Raw genomic sequence first — 12478 nt, 5'->3', positions numbered from 1 at the left:
CACGTCTACGCGCAGTGCAGGTCCCACAATCCCATTCGAAAGTTGGCGCGTTCTTTCCTTCGACTTTTGCCAGTCCTCCTCCTCCTCTGTGCAACGCTGCTACGTGCATGCGTTTTCGAATGACTATTGGTCTGCTTCTTTGCGACGTCACACAGCCATTAAACTATCGCTTGTGCCAGAAAAATTGAAATACGCTTAACTTTTAATTATCAGGAAAGAAAATTAGGATGTTCTGTAGACAGAAACATTTTTTCAAAGCTTTTTTTTCCTGCACTTCGGGTCTCGCGCGCGCACGCGCGCATCTTTGCCCTTCGCGCAGGCACCACGGCCCCACGGCAATCGCGGCGCGGTCGCAAGCGGCGGTCTCGTTTCAGTTCCTTGCTGTGTACTTGCGGGGCACTTTCCGCCTGTGAATGTTCTCGTTTCTTGTGTCGCCCATGCGAAATGAACTTCGAAGTCGGCTTACAGGTTTACAGCATTAAGTCGGTGCTTTAAATGTCGGGCCCCAATCCACTGCGCCTTACGTAGTGCAGCAAAATTTCGGAGGCAACCGCTGCTCCGTTCCTGTGTCCACCAAACCAAAATACGCACCTCGGATCAAGTCAAGGCGACAACGTACGCTGGTAAGTAATGTGTTTACTAGCTTGAACATAGTGCACAGATAAGCGACGGTTTCACAGGTGCAATGAGTTAGTCATTGTTGTGATGCATCATTACTGTGGCGGCTATTAAAATCCTACCGTCTTAACCGTTGACTTGATTGCGTGAAACTACTCACGGAGGTTGCATTTTGTCTCGTAGTAAGTTTGTAGGTTGTAAACTTTTGCCTTATAGTAAATTACCCAAGACAACTGCGCCTACCTGGCTCGGCCGTGCGCGAACCCGCGGAATCGTGCGCCGGCGTTGGCGGCTTTCGGCCCCGATCCCGGTACAGGCTGCGGGTTTGCATTGTACGCAGCAGCAACGAATTAAGCACCCTTACCTAACTCCCTACGAGCGAATAAAGTTTACCGTAATATCAAAGCTCCATGCGCAGTTTCACCACCAACGACTGAGCGGTAGAGCCGGAGAGGTACAAGCCGCCGCGGTAAACATGTAGTATTAGGATACGCATGCTGTATCTGGCCCTTGCAAGGTTTCACATGACGTGCAGTGATGAGGACGCACCGAAGAAACAAAGAAAACGACTTTATTTCGAGTTTATTCCTAGAGAATTGCTCTCCTCGGCGAAAAACTGTGCTTTCTTAGTTTTATAACCTTGTTGTTTCTTATGCTTGAGCCGGTGTACATTCGAATGTATGTGACACTTTAATATTTTTTTTTGTCACCATGTCTTTCTTTTATGTTCTGCGCGTTAAAGATACTCAAAGTGTGTACAAGAGTCAGTGGCAAGTGAATGTAAATACATGTACATTTCTCACTTTGTTTCCGACACAGCACCTGTCCATGTTGCACATTTCTTTTACTTGCTGATCTTTTTTTTTCGCTAGCAGATCACTGTAAAAATATAACCGTCTGTCGTCCATGTCAAACAGGGGTAAAAACCTCGTCAAGCTACTGTATTAGTAGCCTTTTGTTCCTACCTTAGCATTTGTTTTTCTGTCGACAGGAGGAAAAAAATCTGAATGAAGTTGATTGAGTCGCTCATCAGTTTAAATTGCCGCTAAGAACACTGTATTATTTCGCGCACATAATAATAATAATCAGCATAACTACACTGTTGTCTTGGAAACTGTGTAGCTTAACGGATGGGGAACAGCAAGCACACGAAAAGAGAGATGTTACATGGTCACTTGTGAAGCCGGCTCACTTGAAATTTCCATTTACTTCTAGTTCGGCCTCAAGAAGCTGAAAAACTCTGACTGGCATAATTATTCGCAATCTAGCCTTACACACCTTGAACCCACAGTTGCTCTGCCTTTTTTACTTTTGTTTCAAGCGGCAGCTTTGATATAATACTTGAAAGGCCTGCGAGCGGTCGCACACCATGTGTAGTTGCCGCGATAAGCAAACAGCAACATGTTTTGTGTGCACTTTTGCTTAGCCGCAGCCACAAGGAAAACGCAGAGATATGGGTACAAGATTGCACTCACTCAGACAACAAAAGTCATATGAAACTGCGCTCCAAATATTGTCAGCCGCAGCAAACATATTGAAACAATTTTCTTGGCTCCAGTGGCCAATGCTTCGCGGTGCTGATGCCAGTCTCAAAAGAACTGTGAGTTGAGCTAGTTGGTGCATCATTTTTTAAAAATACACAGCGCAACAAACATAGGACAAGCGAGTAGACGGGAACAGCGCTGACTATCAACTGCATGATTTATTGAAAGAACACGAATATATACAAAAATGCTCTGACAACCAAGTGCGCATGTTCACAGATAAAACTTGAAATGTTGTTTTATCTGCGAACATGCGCACTTGGTTGTCAGAGCATTTTTGTATATATTAGTGTTCTTTCAATAAATCATGCAGTTGATAGTCAGCGCTGTTCCCGTCTACTTGCTTGTCCTATGTTTGTTGCGCTGTGTATTTTTAAAAAATGATGCCAGTCTGTTTAGCATTTAGGTTAAGCACACTGACAGTTGTACTGTGTAATTGACTAGTCATTGTGAAGAGCGAATCTGTGTCTGTGAGCAGCAATCAGTTCTTCTTTTGACGGTCTTTCATAGGCATCCGTCATAAAGCGACGCTCTGAAGCTGTGCTTGCAGCTGTCTCTCTGTGCGAAGAGCCCTCAGACCGTTTCTCCACATCTTGGAGGAGCTTGTGGACGTACGCTGCATGAAATAGTCATCGAGATTACAACAGTGCACTTAGTTTTTCGTGTAATATTATAAGTAGAACAAACTTTGAACTTACAAAACGTAGGCTGCGTTTTCACTGGAGCCACACTGAAATGTCCTTTCCTTGCTTTTGCCATCTTTACTTTCCAGCGGTCATCTCCTTTTTTTGTCTGTGCCTGGAGCCTTGAGGAATTTTCATCAAAGTGAATTACAGCCAGGTGTGACCTATAAAGAAGGTAAATATGAATTAATTTTTCATACTTTGGAAAAAAATGTGTTTCTTGTTGCCTACCAGCAAAATTATACAGAAGAGGCTACCATAAGGAACCATTATGCATTATATTCACAACACTGCAGCAGAAATTGCTTCTGATTTAGCTACTATGTTCAGTGCCTTTAGAATTAAGAATGTGATGCAATGATCTCCAAGCAGCAAAATGAATGTATGACATGGGCTATACAACATCATATCGTGAATCACCTGTGTTCTCCCTGCTGTTGTATTCTAGCGATCATCATTAGTTCAAGTGATCAAGTGAACCTTGAGCATTCTTGCAGCTTCAATACAGTAGCCTCGGGACATTCGAGATGGTTCTAGAGAGGTCGGAAACTTGCGCTGATAACTTCCAGTTCTTTAAAAACTGCCTTTGTCTTGGGACTGCACTAAGATGAGGAGCACAAAAGAGAGACGAGGTGCTTTTTCAGCCTGCGCTTCACGCTTGTCCTCAACTTCGTTCTTTATGTCATCCCATCTGCCTATTCTAACATAAGAGCAGTGACTTCCAATGAGGACTCTTAGATGGCCTGTGCAGTCTGCAGCCTCCTGTCTCACTTTTTCTATGGAAGGGGATTATAGAATGGCTAGTGCTACCATCCTAGCAAATATGTTTTTACGATATTATATGAAGCATTCTTAGAATGTCAGAAGTGTGCACCGCAGTCCCCTCAAAATGTATGAAAACTACCTTTGACATGGCAGCAGTCTTGAGATTCGAAGAGAAAGACACAAGATAGGTTCAGCTAATTTTACAGCAGAGTATTTAATGTCAGGATGGAAGGATTGTGGAAAATTTTTCATTGGGTGCATACTTTGAGCAGGAGTTGGGATTCACTTGACATAGTGGGTGCCCTTTTTTGGCAGATGTCAGAATTGACTCCTGTGAGTCGTAATTGTAAGGTCTCATATTACCTGGCCTGATAACATGACAGCTCCAGATCAAGCCCTGTACTAAGGGGAGTGCTGGTCATAGTGGCTATTGTAGCATTAACTAAACGCGATATGCTTAGTTGGGCTACTTAGCAAGTTGAAGAATCGAAAGGAGAAAAAGGATATGGTGCGAATGAAGCACAGGCTTTCATAGATGAACTTCTGATTTTTTTCTTTTACTGAGTTCTATTTCCTCTGGCCTCTGTTCCTTTTAAAATGACAATATTATGAACATACATTAAATGCTTCATGCAAGGATTGATTGTTTGCATATGCAATGCAGAAAAGTTGGAATGCGTACTGACACTGGAGTAAAAAATAATGTCGTATCCTTCTCTTTCATTCAACTTACCTTGCTTGCATCCCATCATCCGAATATGCAATTGATTTGGGAGCAAATCTGATGACCAAATTATGAAATGATTCAAGGGAGGATGTTTGGGCTTTAGGGGAGAGTTGTCGAATGTCCTTCAGGAACAGGGAGTTGATGAGAATGCAGTTTAGCTTCCTGAAAGCACATGAATCTGTAAAAAATGTACATATATACATATATAGCATTTAAAGGAGCGAACAGTCTGCGAGTGCAAGGCAAACAATTTTTTTTATGTTTATACTGTTGACATTTACAGGAATTCCTCTGATGATGATTATTGGAATAAAGAGCATTAAATGCAAAGTGGAAGGAAAAACAACGTGCCGACAGTATATATATATATATATATATATATATATATATATATATATATATATATATATATATATATATATATATATTGCCACCTAGCGTTGCCAGGTGGCGCATGACTGAGGTGTGAAAGGAGGACGAAGTTGAAGAGGACGACAAAGTGTCGCTTGCACGTTTGCATCTGTGCTGCTGTGTTCTTGTGTCTGGGCTACCCCCTGCTATTGGTAACCTTAGTCACCGTGTACGTGACATTCTGGTGGAGGTGCGGGGTAAAACGAACGCCTATGCAAGAATCTCCATCTACAAGACGTCGCGCCAGCCCTGTACCATTGGACACCCCCGTGCATCGCTCCAGTCGACGGCTCCAAGGACTGTCTCCGGAGTTTCAGCCAGCACCCGCCACCATGACATCTAGTGCTCCTGCGCAGCAGGTGACGGGCGTCGCACCGGCCTGTAACTACACCTTGCAGGCCCCTCGGGTACCGAAGACTTTCCATGGGGACCTCTTTGAGGATGTGGAGGACTGGTTCCTTCAGTTTGAACGTGTCGCTGCATTCAACCAGTGGGACGATGCTGACAAACTAAGGAACGTCTACTTCAGCCTTGAGGACGGCGCCCGTATCTGGTACGAGAACCGAGAGCAAGCATTAACTTCGTGGCGGGAATTCCGTCGTCAACTGCTCGAGGCTTACACTAGCGCAGATCGTCGCGAGCATGCAGAACGTGCCATTCACTCTCGCATCCAAAGGCCGAATGAGAGTGTCCAAGCATACGTCGAGGACATGACGCGCCTCTTCAGGCGAGCCGATCCCGCCATGTCCGAGGACAAAAAGGTCAGGCACTTGATGCAGGGTTTGAAAGAGCAGTTGTTCGCAGGCATTGTGCGAAACCCACCGTCGACTGTAAACGGATTCCTTGCGGAGGCCACCACAATGGAAAAGGTGCTACACCAACGTGCCGTGGCTTATGACCGACCTTTTCATACAAGCACAACCGCGGAATCATTTGCATCTTCAGAGCGTCATCCCGATGCATTGCGCGAACTGATTCGCAGCGTCGTGCGCGAAGAACTAAGCAAGTTCTGGAGCCCTCTGCAGCAATCGCCATCTTCCGTTTCTGCTATAGTGCGGGAGGAGGTGCGGCAGGCACTCAAGAGCCCTCTTTCGCCTGTAGTTCCGAGCCCGCCATTGCTGTCGGGGACCGACAATCGTCCCACATACGCGGAAGTTCTGCAGAGTCAGGCTCCCCCTCCACCACCGCCCATTCTCGCGTCACCTACAGTTCCGCTGCCCTCGGTGCAGCCAGTGCAGAACTTCGACAATCGTCCGCTGCCCCGACGCAAAGCCGACATTTGGCGCACGCCTGACCGCCGTCCGCTTTGCTTCCACTGCGGTGAACCAGGACATCTCTACCGGGATGGTCCGTATCGACGCCTCGGTCTCCACGGCTTCCGCATCGACTCGCCTCCTCCCCGGTTTGGTCAACGACCCCGAGTTATTGAGGAGTACCTGGCGGAGCAGCGTTCTTCATCTCGTTCCCAGCGTCAGCCCCGCTCCCCTTCGCCAAGGCGCTCCTCCTCGTTCACTCACGGTTCCTCGCGAGAGGACCAAGGCCGCTCGTCTAGCCCTGGTCGGGAAAACTGAAAACAGCGACCTTCGGGGGCGAGGCCGCTGGTAGTCGCTGCGTTGAAGACCTCCCGTCGTCGCCGCTTCGATCCGACCGCGAGCTGCTGGTACCGTCACCTAGGGAAGCAAAAAGCGCTTCTCTGGACATTCCGGTTATTTTAGACGGTCGCACTACGGTCAATGCATTAGTGGACACCGGTGCCGATTATTCAATTTTGAGTGGTCGCATGGCGACTGTTTTGAGGAAGGTGCTCACTGCTTGGCCAGGCGTGTACCTTCGAACCGCCGGCGGTCATATAGTTACTCCAAAAGGGATGTGTGCGGCTCGCATTCAGATTAACGGACGTACGTTCGTCGTTAGTTGCGTTGTTTTAAGTGACTGCTCCCATGACCTTATCCTCGGCATTGACTTTCTGCGGGAGTACGGAGCAGTTATCGACCTGCGAAATAGACTCGTCACGTTTTCGATGGGACAATCTACCGAACAAGATAGTAGCAGTCCTTGCAATACCGCACTTCGTGTTTCCGCTGAGAGCGTCTCGCTGCCGCCGCGAAGCAGTGCTCTTGTGGAAGTTACCTGCGACGATTTCCGTACCGGTGATGCTGTAGCGGAGGCGAACCATACACTCCTGCTTGCTCATGGCATTTGCGCTCCCCGAAGTTTATTGTCGTTTCACAATGGCCGGGCTGCACTCCTTGTCACAAATTTTTCTAATGAGTACCGACACTTGTTCCCGGGGACTGCTATCGCTTTTGCTGACCATGTTGCGCACGATCCGGTCTGTTTTGCATCCACGGCAGTAGAAACTAACGAGCCATCTCTTGACAAAATCGACATTAACTGTCACTTGTCAAAGGAGAAACGGCGGGCTTTAGAGCAACTGCTGCTAGACTTCAAGCACTGCTTTGCTTCTTCCTCGAAGGTTCGTCAAACGCCCATCACACAACATCGCATCATTACTTATGACGACGCTCGCCCAATACGACAGCAGCCTTATCGTGTGTCTGCCAAAGAACGAGAAGTGATCCAGACGCAAGTTCAGGAGATGCTGGATGATGGTGTTGTGCAGCCTTCACAAAGTCCGTGGTCTTCATCAGTAGTCCTTGTCAAAAAGAAAGACGGCACTCTTCGATTTTGCGTCGACTATCGGAAATTGAATAATGTGACAAAGAAAGATGTATACCCGTTGCCGCGCATCGATGACTCACTGGACAGATTGCGACGTGCGAAGTATTTTTCATCTATTGATTTAAAAAGCGGCTATTGGCAAATCGAAGTAGACGAAAGAGACCGAGAAAAAACCGCATTTGTCACTCCAGATGGCCTATATGAATTCAAAGTACTCCCATTTGGATTGTGCTCTGCCCCAGCTACATTCCAAAGGATGATGGACACCGTCCTCACTGGCCTCAAGTGGCAGATCTGTCTTGTGTACTTGGACGATGTAGTTGTTTTTTCCGAAACATTTGATCAACACCTCGAACGCCTTCGAGCTGTCCTGGAAGCCCTCCGTTCTGCTGATCTCACGCTGAAGCCCCAGAAATGCCACTTGGGGTATACAGAACTCAAGTTCCTCGGCCATGTTGTAAGCGCTGATGGGGTGCACCCGGATCCCGATAAGACTGCTGCCGTCGCACGATTTCCCGTTTCAGCTAATAAGAAGGCTGTTCAGCGCTTCCTCGGCCTGTGCGCATATTATCGGCGTTTCATTGCGGACTTTTCTCAGATCGCAGAACCTCTGACGCGCCTTACAAGGAAGGACACCTCCTTTGTGTGGAACTCTGAGCAGCAGATGGCCTTCTCTTTGCTCCGTGAGCGCCTTCAAACATCCCCTGTTCTGGCGCACTTCGATGAAACGGCTGACACTGAGGTACACACTAACGCCAGTAGTATCGGTCTTGGCGCGGTCCTTGTTCAGCATCAAGACGGGTTTGAGCGAGTAATAGCCTATGCTAGCCGCACTCTCTCTCGTGCCGAAATGAACTATTCCACCTCAGAAAAGAAATGCCTGGCGGTCGTATGGGCTACTATGAAGTTTCGTCCCTATCTTTACGGCCGGCCATTTAAAGTCGTCACCGACCATCATTGTTTGTGCTGGCTGGCAAATCTGCGAGACCCATCTGGACGACTTGCACGCTGGAGTTTACGGCTTCAGGAGTTTGACATAACCATTGTTTACAAGTCCGGCCGCAAACACGAAGACGCCGACACGCTGTCACGAGCACCCGTTGACACTGGCAATACTACAGCCGATGACGATAGCGGTTTTCTAGGAGCCCTCAGCGCATCTGAGCTCAGGGATCGACAAAGAGCTGATCCAGACATCCTTCCACTCATCGATTATCTGGAAGGGCGTGATACGATTCTGCCTCGACACCTATCTCGGCACCTTGGTTCCTTCTGCATACGGCAAGGCGTCTTGTATAAAAGAAACTCCCAGAGCCAAGACAGAACTTACCTTCTGGTAGTGCCATGCGAGCTCCGTGAGGATATTCTCCTTGCTTGCCATGATGAACCAACGTCTGGTCATTTGGGTTGCTCACGGACTCGTGCTCGAGTGCGCAACATGTATTACTGGCCAGGACTTTCCGCAGCAGTGAAACGCTATGTACGAAGCTGTCGCGAATGCCAGCGCCGTAAAACACCGCCCCAGAAGCCTGCCGGATTTCTCAAGCCCGTTAAAGTACCCCGCATTCCGTTCGACCAAATTGGAATGGATCTCCTTGGCCCTTTCCCTTTGTCGCAGGCCGGAAACAAATGGATAGTAGTCGCTACTGACTACCTGACTCGATACGCTGAGACAAAGGCAATCTCTCATGCCACAGCTTCCGAAGTAGCAGAGTTTTTCATGCACAACATAGTCTTGCGGCATGGCGCCCCTTCCTACGTCATTACCGACAGAGGGACAGCTTTCACTTCACAGCTGATCGACCGCATATTTGAGCTGAGTTGCACGACCCATCGCAAAACCACAGCGTACCATCCACAAAGCTATGGCCTTACAGAAAGATTGAATAAGACGATTGCGGACATGTTGGCAATGTACGTCGATGTGCAGCACAAGACCTGGGACGAGGTGCTGCCGTACGTTACATTTGCGTATAATACAGCCTTACAAGAGACAACGCGCTTCACACCATTTCGACTTGTTTACGGACGCGAAGTTCAGAGCATGCTCGATTCCATGCTCCCTTGCCCAGATGATGACCAGCTATCCTCAGATGCCCAGCAATATGACATCCGCGCTGAGGAAGCCCGCCAGCTCGCCCGTGTGCATATTGGGCAGCAGCAGACCACTGACGCGCACCGTTACAACCTCCGGCACCGCCAGGTTGACTACAAGCCTGGAGACCAAGTCTGGGTATGGACACCAGTTCGCCGTCCAGGCTTGTCAGAGAAACTCCTTTCCCGCTACTTCGGGCCGTACAAAGTGTTGCGCCGTGTGAGTGACCTCAGTTATGAAGTTATCCCAGACGGTGCCACACAACCAAAACGTCGAAAGCACAGCTCGGACATTGTGCACATTGTGCGACTGAAGCCGTACTACCACCGATAGCGTATGGCCACCCGCTGTGACCACTCTCTTGCTTTTCACACCATTTTTACCGGCCCTTCTCATTTTTTTTCGGAGGGAGGGGGCAATGCCACCTAGCGTTGCCAGGTGGCGCATGACTGAGGTGTGAAAGGAGGACGAAGTTGAAGAGGACGACAAAGTGTCGCTTGCACGTTTGCATCTGTGCTGCTGTGTTCTTGTGTCTGGGCTACCCCCTGCTATCATTGGTAACCTTAGTCACCGTGTACGTGACAATATATATATATATATATTTGACTGATGAGTTGGTAGTGTTGGTGTGTATTCTAGTTAATCATAGATGCTGAACCTGCTTACAGCTGCTGCATTGCAGTTGAAAACAGTTTTAGCAACATATTCGTTAAAAGACACCTAGTCCTGTACTGCTATTTTACTGTGACAAGAAATCTAAGAGGTGTTGTTGACCAAACAATTGTCAGTATAAGCAAGTATAGAACATCCAATTGTTTTTGTGTTTCTTACTGGCATTATAACCAAGCTGCCTCAGTATTAAATTAGTCTCGCAGTCTCAGCACTCACATTTACATTATGTTGTTTCTTCACTTCATTATGGGTTTCTTTCTTGGCTATGTCTTGCTGTAATGTGCGGATGTGAAAAAAATTTTTTCCGTGAAGTTCTATTTGCATTACCTATCTCTTAAATATATCATTGGTTGACAAATGCCACAAGTGTGAGCCGTTCACCTTCCAAACCACATCAAAGTGAAAAACTTTAGAAAAAAAAAACCTATACAAAACAGATTACCTCTGCTCATTCATTGCCTGTTTGCAAGGAGCTAATGCAGGCATTTGCTGTATGGTCTATCATGGCCATCACGCTTATCGCATATGTGGTTCAACAGGCTGCACTACATGCTGATGATCAGGTCATCATTACCCTGGCCCAGGGCAGCAACATAGACTTGTGATTGTCTGGATCCATGGTTTTATTGCTTCACAGCCCTTTGACCTGCTCACAGCTTTTAACTTAGTAAATGCAGTATAGAATAATGTTATTACCATGTATTCGCCCTAATTATTAAAGCAAGCAACTGCATGCATCTTTAGTAATGCGCCAAACATCAAAGTAGTGCTGTATGGGCGATTTGCTGCTCTTGCAATATGTCCAGATAGCTGGGTGGCAGTTTGTAGATAGATGAAATTAAAACCTCATTACATAATAATATATGTCAGCAAATGTACCTCTTCCCCAATGGTTTGCAACGATGAAACACTTTGTCATTCAATTGTTTGTATTATATAATGATTAATTTGATTCTTTTTTTATATAGACATGCAAGCAGCACTTGCCAAGGGCACTCTTGGTGAGGCTGAAATAAATTTCTCCTAATAATATGCAGAAATTGGCGCCTTTTGTTAAAGACTGCACTGAGACTCGTTAGTTGAGGCCAGGCCCCATGTTCGCACTATTGGGCACTGCAGCTGACTTCACACAGTTAATAGGAATTGCAGCTTGCCAATTTTCGTATCGCAGCATTGCCTTACCTCTCCTATTCTTACCTGTTCCCATTGTAGAATATGGTCAGTCTGAATGATAACAACGTTGTACGTGCAGTACTTGGCGCTGTAGCCTGGGGAGTCGCAACGCCCATCTCCTGCGAGGTCCACTTCCATTCCATCCAGCTGGCTGATGATCTGTACCCGCTGTTCCTGGAAAATCTGGGACAAAAATAAATGTGCGTTTGTGAGCCACTTGTAACATTGTGCCGAACTGTGTCACTCGATCGTTGCACTACTGCATGCGCGCGCTGTTTTTTTCTTTTTTTTTTATTACGCAAGCTTGCCATAAGGCATATTATAAGAACCCGTGTGAATTATTTTCCGTTAGGAACCGGAGAAGGCTCCTACTCTTATTGCTGTCGGTGAGCCATTTGGAGAAGTCCTCTTCCTTTGTTGCGGTTTATCTCCCCCCCCCCTGCCCTTTCCGCAGGAAAACTCTAGCTGTGTATAACTCCTGTCTATGCTCCTGTCAAAACCAACTCTTACACTTCCGATCGGCAGCTGATCGCTTAGGGATAAAGAGGCACAACTTTGAGCGACTAAGCCAGTTCACGCGAGTGATAACGTTTATTTTGCGATCCCCCCCTCCCCCCTTTTTGCTGAAGGGTAAAGCCTCTTGGTACTTTTTTTTCTGTTTCCATCTCTTCATTCCTGACAGTGTCCCTCCTTTCTTATCTTTCTTCTTATCAATGCCCATCTCGGTTTCACGTGTTTCTTTCCTGGCTGCCTCGGTTGGTGAACTTGGACCCGGCTCCATTCGCACGACCTTTCAGAGTGCGCTCTGTACAAACACCACATAGCGTAAAAAGAAAAAAAAATGCTACAGGGCGGGAGTCATGCTGCGATAATAATCGGGCACCGAACAGTTTGTTTACTTCCTGTCGGCGCGCGCGTTCTCCGTTGCAGTCAGCTGACGCCGAACCGCGGCTGACAAACTACACCACAGCGCACAACTACGCAGTCACCTTCTTCTCACCCCCTTCCTTTTTTTTTCTTTACAATCGATCGTTATCTTTCACGAAGGGGCATCGTATAGTCAAACGCAAGAGGAGCCTAAACACGAAGGTTTCAAGGTTCGGGCAAG

The 12478-nt window shown here is 47.2% G+C and overlaps 1 long non-coding RNA gene across 1 annotated transcript; it reads left to right on the top strand.

Moving 5' to 3' along the window:
* The first annotated feature begins 393 nt into the window (after positions 1–393).
* LOC146194137 (uncharacterized) lies at positions 394–11568 on the top strand. The gene is made up of 3 exons (XR_014705428.1): positions 394–623; positions 2935–3020; positions 11450–11568. It is a non-coding gene; the product is annotated as an uncharacterized LOC146194137 (long non-coding RNA).
* The last annotated feature ends 910 nt before the right edge of the window (positions 11569–12478 follow it).

Source organism: Amblyomma maculatum, chromosome 3, assembly GCF_055883805.1.
Source record: "Amblyomma maculatum isolate TAMU_Amacu chromosome 3, ASM5588380v1, whole genome shotgun sequence".
NCBI lineage: Eukaryota > Metazoa > Arthropoda > Arachnida > Ixodida > Ixodidae > Amblyomma > Amblyomma maculatum.
This window is presented reverse-complemented; position numbering and strand designations above follow the sequence as displayed.